General features: G+C 52.6%; 1 long non-coding RNA gene across 5 annotated transcripts in view; it reads right to left on the bottom strand.

Moving 5' to 3' along the window:
• Nucleotides 1–187: 187 nt before the first annotated feature.
• The window catches only part of LOC107325264, a 29540-nt gene continuing 14075 nt past the window's right edge, over nucleotides 188–15652 (bottom strand). The window contains exons 1-4 of one of the 5 annotated variants that reach the window (XR_004309705.1): nucleotides 13909–14216; nucleotides 13665–13769; nucleotides 1591–1713; nucleotides 188–1486 (exon numbers count right to left, since the gene is read on the bottom strand). This is a non-coding gene — a long non-coding RNA (uncharacterized LOC107325264). Of the gene's footprint in view, nucleotides 1511–1590; nucleotides 1714–13664; nucleotides 14217–15652 lie in introns of those variants that run through there. The other 4 variants (XR_001559648.2, XR_004309706.1, XR_004309703.1 and 1 more) reach the window with 4 other exon arrangements.

Here is a 15652-nt window from a genome sequence, read left to right as displayed (position 1 = left end):
TACACGCCTGTTATGCAGTGGTTTTAAGACACTCCTGACCCAGGGCTGTCATATTTTAAGACTTCATACTCAGCGCTGTGGGAGCTGTTTGGGATAGATGGAGCTCTGTGTGCGTGCATGGAAAAAGCACCACCGCCGTAAAACCACATGGGAGCATTTTCTTCCCTCAAAGGATGACAAAAGAAAATGCATTAAAGGATTATTATTATTAAGCTGGAGGAGTGACAAATAATCCACCTCCGAAGAGATCCGTAGTGAGAAACAGCTGCGTTGCATTCGGTCATAGCAAATTGCTTTGCAAAGCCCAGCAGCTGGACGGCGTGGAGCAAAAGAAGTGGGGAAAGGAGGGTCTTCATCCAGAAAATGTTTCATCCAGCAGGTGAATTGGTTTGCTCTTTGGTTAAATGAATGGCACCAGGAATGGGTGTTCGATGAGTCTGCAGAGGATAAAAGGATGAGAGGAGGAAAGCTGATGTCTGGCTGAGGCTCAGCACCATCCTGCTGTAATCTGGTTAGGTTTCGTGCTGGTGATAGAACTCCAACCTAAATGCGTTCCACATGGGTTTATGTTTCTCTTGCAGTTGGATGCAGCAGCAGGGACTCAAGAAATGACCTCAAGGCTTTCACTGGGATTGAGAAATCTCTGCCCAGCCCCTTGGCTCCTCTCCCCTTACAAATGGACAGAGAACAAAGGAGCACCATCCATGCACGAGCGCTGCAAGCCGCGGTCCTCCTCAAGATAGAGCCTGAGATTTCCCAACAGCCGCTGCCACGCATCTCTTTCCTTAATCAAATGGAAAATGACTCAAGGGGCAAGAAAAACCAAACCCATCTGCTTGACCTTCAGCTGCCCATTGGGGACATGGGGCCTTTATGGGCACAACAGCAGGGAAGCAGCCGCTCACTCCCAGCGCTGCCTCTTCAATCCGGCACCGAGACGTGACGCTGTGATTTTGTTAATTAAAACATCTCCGTCTGCTCAATGTGTGCAGGGACAGCGTGTGGGGATGTGACAGCAGAGCGGCCCCGCTGGCTGTTGCTGACACATGCAAAATGAAAAGGAGAGATGCTGGGGATGAAAATGAAGCATCAGGAAGGAAGGATTGATGCCGCTGCCCCCAGCCCTGCAGGCATTGGTGTCTCAGGCTGTCACTTTGGTTCTCTGACCCCAAACTCCTGGTGCTGTGGGATCCGTTTGCCCGTCTCCAAAGCTGACACCACACCGTGATGCTTTTGACACCCTTCTAACACCACCTCCCCACCTGCTTCCCCTCCGCTGGCAGCTGAGCAAAGCCCTCCCCTTCCCCAGTTCCTGGTTTATATCCGGACTTGGAGGAGCCTGAGAATGTCCCCATCACCTCACTGTGTCCCCAAGCCCCAGTCCTACACACCCTGAGGCTTTGGGCATCCCCAGCACAGCCTTACCTGGTAAGATGGAGCAATGCAGCAGCAGCAGGGTCTCCTATGAAAATCCAGCAGTGGGGTCCTGTCCCAGCAATGTCATGCAGAGCTCATCAGAGATTTTACATGATTTTATGTCATTTCCTCCCCTCCTGGCTGACACCCAGCACCCCCCCCCCCCCCCCATACCTGCTGTACCCATGGGGCTCCTGGCTCTGCTCTCCCACTTGCTCCACACTGTAGCCTTCATTGGATGTTCCCATTGAGAGAGAGCTCACCTGGACTCACAGCGTGTTCCACACTTTATTCAGACTGAGGAGAAAGGAAAACACAGCTTTGTTACCCCCTAATTGGAACAAACCCACAGACCTCTCCTCATCCCCTGGCAGCAACAAGCACTTCCCAAGAAAACTAAGAACACTCCCTACACCTTTCAGGCTCCTCCACATTAATTTAAAACCAATTAAGCTCCACCACACCTGGCTTCCTCTCCATCTCCCCCCTCAGTGGATGCAGGTGAGCAAGGCTTGGGGGTGGACACAGCCCTGAGCATGGTGTAACACCCCCCCATGGGAGCTGTGAGGGGCTTTTATCTGCTTGGATGGGATTTTTACAGGAAGGAAGATAACAGATACAGCTTTTGCAAGGGAAAGAAATAAACAGCCCCAACCATGGGGACAATGCTGCTCTGTAAATCAACCCCCCCGGCCCCAGGGTAAATCATCACCTCCTCTCAAACAAAGTCCAGTGCTGGGACAATGGGAACGGAGGGAAACATTATCCCCTTTTCCGTCTCTGTTCCCCCCATCGGGAGGAGATTTGGGTTTTACAGTGAAAGGCACCGCAGATATTTGGGGGGGGGGGAGTTGGATTTTAGCACCTCCCCTGCTTCCCATCAGCTGCAAACTCTCTGTTTCCCAATGAGGGGAAGAAACAAATAAATAAAAGCTGCTATAAAAGCAGGCACGTTCTGCAAAGTTTTGGGGGTGACATAAAACCTCAGCTTCCTGTTTATAACCAAAAGTAGAGTTGGAGAGAGGGGGAACATTCTGATGAACTTTAATCCACTTCGCCCTCCGACATTGCCTTCATACAAGTGACCCTATGGTTTGGCTTTGTCCCATGATACCCGTGTTCCCTGGGATGCTCCAGCAGCACCTCCACCTCCTCTGCCCCATAGAGAGAAGAGATGGGGACAAGCAGGTTCTATTTGGAGGTGGTTTGGGGGGTCCCAAACTGCTGTGCAGCCTGGACACAGGGAGGGCTGGAAGTGACCTGGAGGCAATAACTCATACAAAGAGCCCATGCTGGTGCCTCTGCAGACAGCACAGAGTTCAGATGTGAAATCATTTCCCCCTCCCCTATAGAAATGCCTTTTCCTTGTGACATGAGCAAGGCCTGGCAGGCAGCAGCTGGGATAGCTCAGATTTACCTCCTACCTCCCATCACTCCCACTTTCAGGTCAGTGATTAGCATGTCCCATCTCCCCAGGCTCTGCTCACTGCTTGCAGATGTTTCTTGCTCAGCAGCAATAGAACCACCCTCCCAGGGGCTGGGGCTGCATTGCTCCATGTGCTGCTACAAGGTGACAGTCCCATGCCCAGCACGTAGTGGGATCACAGTGGGACTACATTGATTTTTCCCATGTTTGAGGTAGAAAATGGCTGCTACCTGCACCAGTTCACTGCCATCAGCAATGGTGGCAAACCTCATTCTGCCAACAGGACAGTGCTGTGGGAGTGGGGTACCCAACCTCTCTGTATTTTGGGGCTCATGGCCCCATTACCAGTGTGGATGAGATGCAGGGACCTCCCTTTGCTGAACCCAGGGTGGCTGCAGCTCTATCCCCACCCCGGATCCATTTAGGATCAATGCATATCTAGGCAGGAGGTTAAAGGTGAACACATTAAAATACACTTAGCAAACACCATCCGCAGAGCTGGTGAGAAGGTGAAGGCAAGAAATCATTGTCCCGGAAGGCACAGTGATAGAGAGCTACATCCCATGGGTGATAAATGTGTGGATGTGATGAGCTCCCAGCAGTGAAACCAAAAGGAGTCCAGAGCAGAGAAACTGTGCCATGGGTGAGGGGGACTGCAGAGCAGAAAGCAGAAATTGCATGGGAAAAGGCCTTCAGCCAAGACAGCCAAATCTCTGCATCTATCCCAGTCCTTCTGTCCCCAAAATGGGACGTTCTATGCCACGTGCTGAAGGTGGAGAGGCCACAGCCTGCACCTAATGACACCCAAATCTCAGCCTCATCCTGCTCACTGCATCACAGAGAGCTGTGCCCAAAGCAACAGAGCCCAGGGAAGGTTGGGATCAGTGCTCAAAGCAGGACTGATGGGGACAAGAGGGAGGTGGATTCAACAAAGCATCACCGCAGAGCACTGCGCAGGGCTGCCAGGAGCATCCATTGATCAGGGGAATTTATTCCCTGAGGACTTACAGGAAATGGTTTGAATCAATTTAGCCCCAATTATCACACCCATCACAGAAGAGCAGGAGAAGAAATAGCTCTTCCAGGCAGCAGAAACCTGTTACAAAGGAGTGCTACCCGAAGGGGAGCTCACGGGGATCCTTGAGGACACCCCAGTATCTCCAACAAAGAGCTTAAGTCCTCAAAAAAGAATAAAGCAACCCCACTGGGGAACAGCCCAGCATCTCCATGTAGGACTTCTGGCTCTGCTAAAGGGCAGAGCAGCTTCCCAAACCCACAGAAACACTTTTGTACCTTTACAAAAAGGAACCTTCAGTTACAAAGAGCCCAACTCAGAGCTGCTGGAGGCGAAGCTGTCCCACTGCATCCCCGGCCCAGGGATGGGATTATGTGCAGCAGTGACAGCCCTTCTCATGGCTGATGCACCTGAGGGGTTGTGCTTCATTCTAATGAGGAAAAGAAGGGGGGAAAAAGACTTGAGGATGGTAGATTTTTTGGCACCCAGATCTCAAAAGCTTGCATGGAGCAGAAGGGAGCACTGAGGATGTTGGTAGCCATGCAGCAGCAAGGCAGTGCTGGTTCTTGGTTTATGAGCTCTTAATGCTTCTCCAAAGGAGGCACTGAGCCCTTTTTGGCTCTGTCCCCATGCCACATTGGCTGTGGGACAGCTGGATGGGCTGCAGGGCCACCTGCCTGCATGGCATCGCCATTAACTACCAGCTGTGATGTCGGAGCATGGGGATTTTAACTTCAGAAGGAGGAATAAGCAGTGAAACAAAGGACAGAGGGACACCCAAATGGTGCTGTCGGGGAGGAGCAGGGCACCCGCAGTGCTCCCAGAGCTGGGGTCACCACCTACAGGGACCCACCAGTGCCTCTGGGATAGGCGAGACCCCGAGCACCACCAGCTCCAGCAGAGTGAACCCGGAGGCTCAACTCAAAGGGCAAAGCCATCAGCAGAGGGAAACATCCTCGAGACCTCCTGCCAGCAGCTGAGTCCCAGTTCCTTGAAGAGCAGCCTCTCGTCCAGCACACAGCACAGCCAGGACTCCAGGCACTCGGGTAAACACTCCATTCCTCCAGAAGGAGCCAGGAACTCATGTGACCCACACTATTTATTTATGCAAGTTTATTTCTCCCACCCTGGCACTGCACATCCCGCTTTCACACTGACTTTAACTCGGATACCAAAAATCACTGACCCTCTGTGTTTAACCTCTCAGTGCCTGGGGGCCCTGGTGAGGAGCCAGACAACACCACTGAGGTTCTGAATACATGTGGATGGGAATCCTATAAATACTCCTGACCGTTCCCTACCCCCTTGGATCCTTCCAGCAGCCCTGCTTCCTCTGTGCCTTTCCCAGCCTTGCTGTCTGCTTCTTGCTACCTTTTCCCTCCTGACCACATTTGGGCCCCCATTCTCTCACAGTCACAAGACTTGGGGGGCTGCAGGGAGAGCCAGGCATTGTGCCGTGGATGTGTTATTATTCTTGGCCCTTGCTGGAGGGGAATGTACTGCCAGCAGAGCCTGGGGGGGCCGGGCTGATAGCAGGAACAGACACTGGGAGCTGAGCACAGTCACAAAACATCTGGATGGAGCATCACAGCACTGAGATGCCCAGAGTTAATGGGCACAAAGAAGGACCAAACATCCCTCCTCTCTCTGCCATCCCTTGGGGTTTGTCCCTTCCCAGTTCCTGGAGCAGATCAGCACAGTCCCATGGAGCAGACACAGGCACCATGCCCTCCTGGCTCTCTCCACATTGGCCATGGGACAAGCACATTGCTCCCTGGCCCCCTTTAACTGGAATAAACATTCAGCTCCCAACAGGAATCACTCAACAATAAGGCAGGGCCATCTCTGGACGCTTTCCTTGTACAATGATGTCAACTCGTGCTGCTTACCCCAGGTCATCAGCCTGCGTGACCCTATCAGAACCAGCAATCCTGATGGCAAACCCTTTTAGTCCCAAACACCACCTCCCATAGTGAGGCCCACCACGTTGGCTGCACCCGAGCTGCACTCACACTGGGGGTATTTCCATGTCCGCCTCTTCCCAAACACCATGGGAAGGGATGAATGGAAAGCGCCTCAATCCCTTTCATTCCCAGAAAGGCTGTTTTGGCTGGGAAGGATCTCACTGCACCACTCAGCCACGCTGGGAGCCAAGTCCCAAGATTTGGCTTGGTGAGAAGGTCACAAGAGCTGACCCCACTAAACTGCTCATAGTCGGGGCGGCTGGGAGCCCTAGGGGCCAGGAGACCTTCAGGCCATGAGCCACGGCCCCAGTAGCCTTGCAGCCACGTGCTGGGTGCCCACTGAGCCCCCCACCACACACAGGGGTCCCCAGGGTATCCACAATCCTGAGCAATGCGAGCTCAGTGAGATCGCAGCCATCTGGCTTCGCTTTCTGCTATGAAGCTCCAGACTGAGCAAAGAGAGAAAATAAAGGATAAAGCCATCAATTGAGACAAACTCACCCCAGCCCTCACCCATCAGGGCAGGGGCACGGCCAACCCTTGACTCAGAGCTCCAAAGCCTTCAAAGGGTTCTTTGTCCGCAGCATCCCCACCAGCACCATCCCAACTGTGGTGTGAAGCCGCCTGCAGGAAGGGACTGCAGGCAGTGGGGATGCTGCTAAGCCCCCTGGGCACCAGGCTGCTGTCACCAGGCTCCTTCTACAGCGTCCCCAATGCAGCACCATCCTCCCCCAGGCAATAAAGCACCCAGCAGCTCTGCTTGCCTACATCAGGCTGAAAGCCCTTTGGATTGCTGTGCATGGGAAACACACGCACTGCTGGATTTAAGCAACCATTGGAGCCATTCCTCCCCTGGGATTTGGGGCACCAGCAGAGCAGCCTGGACCCCCCTGATCCCACTCTCAGGAGCCAGAAACTGGGAAATGCTTCCTCCAAAGCAACCTGCCGCTCTCACAGTCCCAGGCTGTGATTTATTCCATCAATCTTTGGATGGAGTCCTACATATATTTCCAGCTTCCTTGGGAGGTTTGGAGTTTTTCTTCCCCCCACTCTCCCTTTGGCATCAGCTGTGCTTTTGGATGGGGAGGAGGGGAGAGGAATCGGATTGCAACCTTCACACGTTTCCAGGATTTTGGAGCCACATTTCCCACCATGAAGGCTGCAAACCTCAATCTGTCAGGGCCACCTAAACAGAAACACATGGCTGCAGCTCAGCTTGCCAACGAGCGATGATAAAGAGAGGAATCAAAGCAAGGGAGAAATTAAAGAAATCACCCATGGGAGTGAGGGGTGAGACAGAGACAGCGTGGGGCAGCCAGCCTGGGATGTGGGCAATCTGATGCCTTTTGCAAAGAATGGGATATGAGAGATGTTTGGAGCTGTAAAGGAGGGGAATTTGAAGCTTGCACAGCATGGAGTGAGCAGGGACATGGGACAGACCTGGTGACAGGGGGTCTGTGATACCTGAGGACTGGATGATGCCCTGTGCAACAGGGGAAACTGGGGACAGCAGCATCAAAACAAGAGCTTGCATGTGAGCTGTGAATCCTTACACACCATTCCAGGGGAAAAATCCCACAGAAGCACTTAAAACATTTGCATTAAGTATCCAACAACCCTATCAGGATTAATAGCATTACAGTAAATACCAGACAAATTAATAACCATTAGATCGTCATGTAAAAGCACTCCTGGAGCTGGCTGCCCTAAGCCTCGCTGTAAATCACTTTGCTATCAGCAGCCAATCCTTTGTTCAGGATCTGAGCTCTCCTTTTAGCAGCAGCACCTCACAGTGCAGATAAAGGCATCCCCACAGCACTGTGCATTGCACCGAGTGGGCACTGCCCAGCACTGGGAGGGAAAACATGGCTGGAGCCGTGCAGAACCAAATGGGTTTGCATCAATGAAACACTGCAGAACCCAGTTCTGCCCCACCTGCTGTCCTACATGGAGCTGAGCTTGCACAGAAAGGTACCCACATGTTTCCCCAGGAGGAGGGGGGATGCTTTGGGGTTAACAGAGCATCAGGAAGGATGCAGCTGATTCCCAGCTGCCATAAATCCACGACCTGCTCCATGTAACCCACCACCCTGGCACCGTTCCCTCCCCATTCCCACCCAGCGAGGCGATGGCAGCGGCAGTTCTGCAGCTGGGGGTGTGCAGGGAGTCCTTTATGCTCAGCCCCTTGAAATTAGGAATGGTCATAGGATCATAGAGCAGCTTGGGTTGGAAGGGACCTCAAAGACCATCTGGGGCCAGGCAGTGTTTCCCCAATACGTAACAGAGAAGCAGAAGGGCAAGGGATGGAGAGAGTTCACTTCTGCAAAGCAATTACATCACCCCACCTCCCGAATAGCTCTGCAAGTTGACCTCCACCACAGTCAATCCCTGATTAATTACCAGGGTTAATCACAGCTCTAATAACCAGCTTAGTCAGCATTACGACGCCTCATCCTGCAGCTCTGCTGCTTACCTGGAAATACAACCCTGCCCTTTCCTGACCCATCTGGAAGCTTTCATGAAGCTCCTGCCTTACCAGCAGAGCCATATCAGCCAGGATTTACTTTATTTTCTTCACACCATTACAGTTTTCTACCCTGCCCTTAGGCTCAATCACCCATACAACCCATCCCAGCCACTGTTTCATCCAGTTCCAACATCAGGCAGAGCCTCTGTCACACACCTGACCCCCCCCATACCATCACATCCCCTCTATATGGGGACGAACCCATCCCAAACCCACATCCCAACCACTGCCCTCCGCGCTGACAGATGTTTCCTATATATAACCAAACAAGGAGCACAAATCCAATTAGGTTGGAAACATTCCTTGCTGGGCGAGCAAAGGGTCTGCGGTTAATCAGCTCACACGGCACATTGTGATGGGAGCAAGGGAGGGATTTGGGTCCTGCATTCATCCCCAAACCCAGCTGGATGGAGCAAGGAAAGCTGTGATCCGTCCCCATCTCTCTGTCTGCTTTAGAAGCAAGAATGTGAAAACCTGAGCCAAAAAGGGGAATTCGCCAAGGGAAGAAAGGGAAAGAGAGCTTTGGAGTTTTGCTTTATTTCCTATAATAAGGATTGATTTCTCTCCCATTGTGCTCTCGGATTTTGGCTTGGGATCTGGGGCTTCTCCAGGAGCCGGCCTGCAGGGTGGGTTTCACTTAAATGGACAATTTGTTGCCTTAATGCTCTAAAACCTCAAAAGCCAAAGCACAGCGGGGCTGCATGGCTGCTCCTTCCCTATCTCAGGTCAGAGCCATCCAGCAACCGCAGCACCGCAGCGCCTTGAGCTTCTCAAAGACCACCCCAATGACTTTTGGTGTTCAAAGGGGGGTTAACCTCAGAACCCATCTTAAAAGCAGCCCCAAAACCCCAGCGCAAAAATCTGTTAATCCAGCAGCAGAAATCTGGCTGTGATGCAGCGGCGGGGAGGCTGAAGTGGAGCAAATTCAGCCTCCAGATATGGCTTTTGTTCCTAAATCAGAGCAAAAAAAATTGACCAGCATCTGGTTGGGAAAGAAAAGAATAAATAAAGACAGAAAGAAAGAAAGAAGAAGAAGAGATAAAAAAAATAAACACAAAGAAAAGAGAAATCTTCTCATGAAGTCATTGAGCTGAGACTGGAAATCATCCTACAGGGTCAGCCCTGCCGATGAGCAGCACGGAGCTGAGCTGTGGGTTTCTGTCCCCGCTCCAAGCGCTCCTTATGCATTTTGCATTAAGCAGTAATTGGATAAAACGCATAAACAGGCACTGGCAGCAGCACTGAACGTGGGTCCCCCCCTCCCCGGGGTGCTCTGGAGCCCAAAGGGTTCAGGCTCTGATCCGGAGTGCAGCAAGAAGTGGTGGAGCATCCCCCATCCTCACTGAGAGCCCCACAGGGGGCTCAGCAGCAGAGATAATGCCAGGTGTCCCCAGCTCCCTGCAGTCCCCCCAGCCTTTGTATGCTGTTTTGGGGTGCTTCTCCCAGTGCTCTCACTGTTCTGAGCTGCCAGCCTTGTGGCATTATAGGATATATCCTATATAGGATCCCTTGTGGCATCCTATATAGCTTTGGCTGCGGCCTCAGCTAGTTAGGAAGGGAGAGGATAACGATCATAATAAATAATAATAATAAGAGTAAACCAACAATCTTGCATTCACTGTGAAAAATCTGTGGCCCAAGGAATCCATCAGGAAGGCTGCAGCGTCAGTTTTCCAAGCACGAATCCGTCTGGGTGGTTCCCCAGGGAGCCCAAGCATGTCACTGTTGTCACCATTGTCACTATGCGTGTTGCAGAGCCCCAGCCTCCCCCTGTGCTGGATACGGCAAGAGAAAATGGAGTGGTTTGGGGGTTAAGTGGATGCTCTCAAGCAACGCTGAAAACATAAGGGGGAGGACCAAGCTGCATTGAGCTACAGCTGAGTCCTGGAGGAGTTTAAAGGTGTTAAAGCCTCTTTGCTCGTTAAGGAAAGCCTCACTTCCCCATACCCCGACCCTCTGGCCTTCCCACACAAAGCAGGAAGACTTAAAACCAAAAAAGCAGAGCCTGAAGACAGGCAGGCATTCCCCAAAGCCCTTGAATGAGCCAAGCTGCTGCCACAGTAGTACAGGGCAGGAGTTTCTCATCAATCACGGTTGCCCCACACACCAGGACTGGGTTGGGGGGTGACTGGGGGTGGGGGTGGGAGCAATTGCTGCAGTGCTTTCCTTTGTGGCTCCAATCTATGCTGTGCTTTGGGGAATAAACCCAGTGTAACCCCATAGTATGTCTGGCTTGGACAACACCACCCAAAACCCAATGGCAGCTCTCAGCTCTCATGGGGATGGGGCTATAGGACCCTATATTTTGAAACAAAGCTCCCAGTGCTGTGGGCTGAGCTCCAAGTCCACCCACACACACACCACCAAATCACAGCTGATGGGTATCACCCCATGAGCAGCCACAAACATGGAGATGAGAGCAGGAAGTCATTGCAATCTCAACCTGAGTGATGCTGGGCAGCAGAACCCTGAATTGAGGATGTTTCTTCTTAGCCCAGCCAAGAAAGTGAAAGAAAAAAATATATTAATAAAATCAGATCAGCTTTAAGGTATGAGAGCCCTGAAAGGAGCTGTGTCTGCTGCTCTCATAGAAGGAATTACCTCTCGCAAGAAGCCCTGCTGTGCTTGAGCACTTGGGCAGATGTAAAGCATTAAGCAGAGGGCCCCTCGCCTCCAGTTTGTTTCATGCTCTGATGCAATGCAAAGCTGCAGCCTTTGAGTCAGGGTCCCCATCCTGCCTGAGGGCATCAGGGCTGCAGGGGGGGGGGTCTGGGGGCTCTTGGAGGTGTGATGATGCCCTGGAGCACTCAGAGCACTGAGGTGGGGCAGCAGGGAAGCAGGGCCAGCACAGCAGCCTGATGCCCATCAGGGAACCATTTCCATTCCTCCAGAAAGAAAAGACCAAAGGAGGAGGCAGCTTTGCCCCTTCCTTGCATATTTCAGAAGAAAACAATGTCTTTTCCCCCTTCTTTTTCCACCAGTTCCATCCTAATCCACCCTCCCCCTTTTTTCTCCTGTTCTTTTTCTGTGTGGGTTTTTTTTGTTTTTAATGTCAATAGGGCAACATTTTCCACGGGGTAGAAGTAATAACCAACCCAACACCCGTCCAGCCCACTCCAGTGGGAAGAACCATTCATCATCAGTGTTATGGCACAGCCCCCAGATGGGGAGCATCTCCCTTCTGCAGTGCTCCCAGGCTCCAAACCAGGCTAAGCCTGAGCAGCTCTGACCTGGAGAGGGTTTAGAGCTGAGTTTTTAGAGGTCACAGATGGTAAAGCATAGATCCCTGCCTTTGGAGGAGCAGATCAGCCCCCAGACTGAGCTGGTAAATGTAGATCTGTCATAGAGGATGGGCTGATCCCCTTCCCAGCTGGGCTGGAGATGGCTGGGGCTGCACCATCTCATTTATCAACACATGGATGGAGCAGAAATGGGAAACTGAGGCAGAAGTGAGTGCCAGAGGTGGCACCTACCTGACCAGTGAGGTCCTGGCAGCTGCAGGATGTGCGGGGCAGAGAGATGGGCACTGTAGGGCACCCAAGAGGGAGAAACCCTCAGGGATGGAGCTGGAGGATGTGAACGCAGCAAACAGAGCCTTATTTCTGCATACATTGGGCCTTTTTATCTCCATCTCTGCCCTGGAAAACACAGAGTCATCGCCCTTCAGCAGCTCCTGCTGAGCCCAGCACTGGCAAGGTACAATGCTCTGTCCTGCCCACAGGGCTGTGTGAGATGCAAACACAGCACCCAGCAGGGACATCTGCATCACCTGGACGTGCCTTTCTTCCCCTGCTTCCCAGTCCTGCCTATGCTCTGTTTTCCTCCAGAGGGTTTTGAATTGAAATGAATGCTTTGCTCGGAGAAAAATCACTCATGCTTCAGCCAGAGCACAAGGCAGGGTGGCTCATGGCAGGAGGAAGGCTGTGTGATAGGCTGAAGGATGGACGGAAAACACCAACCAACCCTCACCCTCCCCACAAACAGGGTTGGGAGAGAGGAGCCTCTTGAGAAAACCAAGCAGCAAAGCCTGTGGGGAGCTGGGAAATACTTTGGGGATGCAGCACGCTGTGGGATGAGCTCCTATAGCACTGCTTTGTTTCCTCCAGTTCTTTCCCCAGAGAGAGTCCCATCTTCTCTGTTTATGAAGCGTATCCAGCCCTATGGGGCAGGCAGGGAACTGGGGACACTGTCCCTCTAAGCCATTACATGGGTACCCCCAGCACACCAGGCAACCAGGGACCATCATTTCCAATTCCCCACCAACTCCTTTTCTCTCCTATTTACTCAGACTGAGAAATCAAACAAACCAATTCAGATAGGGATGAAAACTCATCAGACCCCTCCACAGCGCTGCAATACAGAACCATCCATCTGATGCCCATGTCCCCAGCTGTAGGGGTTCAATGGGTTGCCCTGGACAAGCACACTGTTTGCTTGTGGATTTAGAGCAGCAGCTGCTGCTTCTCTTCCAAGCACAGCGAGTTTTGGGGACCTGGCCTAGAGCAGCTCCCTGCCTCCCTCTGCAGTCTCAAGGCAGAAGGGCTCACAGCCTCCACTCCCTCCCAGCCTCTTCCACGGGCAGGATTTGGCCCAGGATCTCTCCTTCTGTTGCACACCAGAGCAGCACCCACGTTGGCATCACCCCCAAAAGACCCTCAGGGACAGCCCCATTCATTTGGCTCCAGCTTTGCACAAACCCCAGGTTGCTCTATTTGTTGCAAACCCCCAAACCAGCTCCCTGCTCTCTCAGAAAAACCCTCTGTCTGCAGGTAGAGCAGCAAAAACAAAGGGAGGAGGAACCTTTTAGTTTCCCCACTTCCACACCCAGACAAGCACTTGAAGCCTCAGCCAGGAGGTCTCAGCACTTGGGAAATGTGCTGCAATTAAGCAATATGCTTTAGAAACCATTCGTTACTGGATGAAGGAGGGGAAAGACCCACGTGCAAGACAGGGAGTGGAGGTGAGAGGTGCAGGAAGGCAAAGCAGGGGTCGTTGCAGTGGGATTTCCTAGGAGCAAAGGTTCTTTTATATTTCAGTCAATGACAAAGCAGCCCAGTCCTTCCAGCTATAAAACCAAACTGAGCTGCAGACAGACAGATCCTATCCAGCTGGGAGGGCTTCACTAGGGTAACCTCACCTTGCACATACACCCATGACTTTGCTTTCACCCCTGACTTTACCACCAAACACCAAACCCCAAAGCAACCTGCAGAAATGCTTTTGCTGCCCACTGACTGAGGGGCAGAGGACACCTGAACCACCTTAAGTCCTTGCTGGGTGCAGGCAGCACCCATCTCCTCCCCACACAGCACCCACCTGCTGAAGGCAGAGCAGCTCCTGGAGGAGGCAGAGCACTGAGCCGTGTCCTGGAGGAGCTGAGCTCACATCGCCGCTGCGGCCAAACAACCTCAAGGTGTAGGGCTGTAAAATCAAAACAAGGATGGCAGCCTCTCTCCCAGAGCATCTGGAAGGGGAAAGGGCTGCAGCAGGGGGAAGCACAGCATCTTCAGCTGTGGATCCCTCTTAATCAACACCTGAATTCATTTTCTTCCTCCCCTACCAGCTGTCAGGCAGCTGAAGGCTGGGCTCCCACTCTTGCTACGCTCCCTTGCTTCTTTCAAGCCTTTGCATAAGCTGCTCTCTCTGACCTCATGCTCTTTGCTGTCTCTCCCAGAGCATCTCAGAGTGGGGTGGGTTTTTTTTCCCTCCTTTTCTCAGTCTTTTGCACTCACGTTCCTGACAATTCTGCTTTACTTACAGCTGTTCAGGTTTTGCAGGAGCAGCAATGCGACCCCCCCAGCTCTGCTGCCTGCAACACATGGATGCTTGCAAACCCCATCCTACCTGCTGCCAAATGCAAAGCACCACCAGCAGCTTCTCCCTCTCCCCATCCCATATCCGTGCTCCAGGTCACCCCACCCCTTCTGCTTAAAAACATCTTCTGCCCTTTATATAGCCTTTTATAATTATCTTTCCAATCTATGCTTAGATAGATAGATCCTTAGCCGAGGCCGGTAATGCCTGCCTAAAAAACGCTTCCAAAAATAAGACGCGTCAATAGAAAGGTGCCGTAGGAAGAACTGAAAGCCGACAGAGGGAGCGGGGATGCTTCGAGAGATTCTACCACCTTTTTTTTTTGCTTCCTACCCGAATCCACAGCTCTGTGCCGAGCAGTGCTGACCCCCAGCCCGGCTGACCCCTCTCGCCCCACCTCCCCAGCCCACCTTTAGCTCAGGACCCGCTAGAGGGCAACAGAAACCCAGGAAAGGGAGCACGGAGCCGGGCTGAAAACGGCTTGGGGGGGGGACCCGCTCTCGGCCCCATCGCACCCGAAAATCGCGGCTGTAGCCCCAGAGCTTCCCCGGGTGGGATGTTGGTGACAGCCCGTTTAACAGATGCTTCTCGAAATCCGGCACTGTGAGAGCTTCCATAGGGAGAAACTGAAGTGGAGGAGTAGTTGTAATCACCCGATCCTCTTTTAATGGCAAAAGCCACTTTGGAGCTGCAGGTTTGGAGCTCCCAGCTGAGCAAAGCTACACCAAACCCCAGCACCTGTGCATACAAACGTCGAGTCACTATGGTTGAAGGAGATCACTCAGATCCCCACATCCAACCCCAACCCACCCCATTGTTGGGGTGTCCTTCAGTGCCACATCCCCACATTCCCTGCACACCCCATGGATGGTGACTCCCACACCTCCATGGGCACCTGAACCCCCTCCCCACAGCTTGACTTAAGGGGCCAAGAGGCTCCTTCTGACCCCACCCCATCCATCCTGGGATCCCTTTTGGGGGGAAAAGGAGCAGGAAAGGAGTTTTCTTGCCAAGGGCTGAAAGCAGCACCCTGCCCTTCCACAACCCCCTCCCACCTTAAGCCACTCCAGCTGTACAGTGCTATGAATCCATTAGCCAGTGTTTAGAAGGACACCTGTCTCTAAATGCTGGCCCTGGGTTCGCTCTGATTTTAGTTCTGTCTCATTTCTGCATGGGGGGGCTACAAGAACCCCTTTGGTTGGCCACATCTCTGAGCTGTGCTGAGGGCAGTGCCTGCCCCGTGCCCACCACGCATGGACGATCAGAACAGCCCCACTGGGAACCATTGCAGCAGCAGCCAAGCAGAGCAGCTCCTAAATCAGCCCTGCTTTATGCCACGCCAGTCTCCAGCTCCCTCCGAACAGCAGAAAATCCAGCAAGTCGCTTTAAATCACTTTTATCCTCCTGTTCTACCTCCGTGCCGACCTCCTCTCAGCCTCACAACCCAAGCAGAACACCTTGCCATAAACCTCCCCCACCCCAAAGCGGAG

Source organism: Coturnix japonica, chromosome 27 (genome assembly GCF_001577835.2).
Source record: "Coturnix japonica isolate 7356 chromosome 27, Coturnix japonica 2.1, whole genome shotgun sequence".
Lineage (NCBI taxonomy): Eukaryota > Metazoa > Chordata > Aves > Galliformes > Phasianidae > Coturnix > Coturnix japonica.
This window is presented reverse-complemented; position numbering and strand designations above follow the sequence as displayed.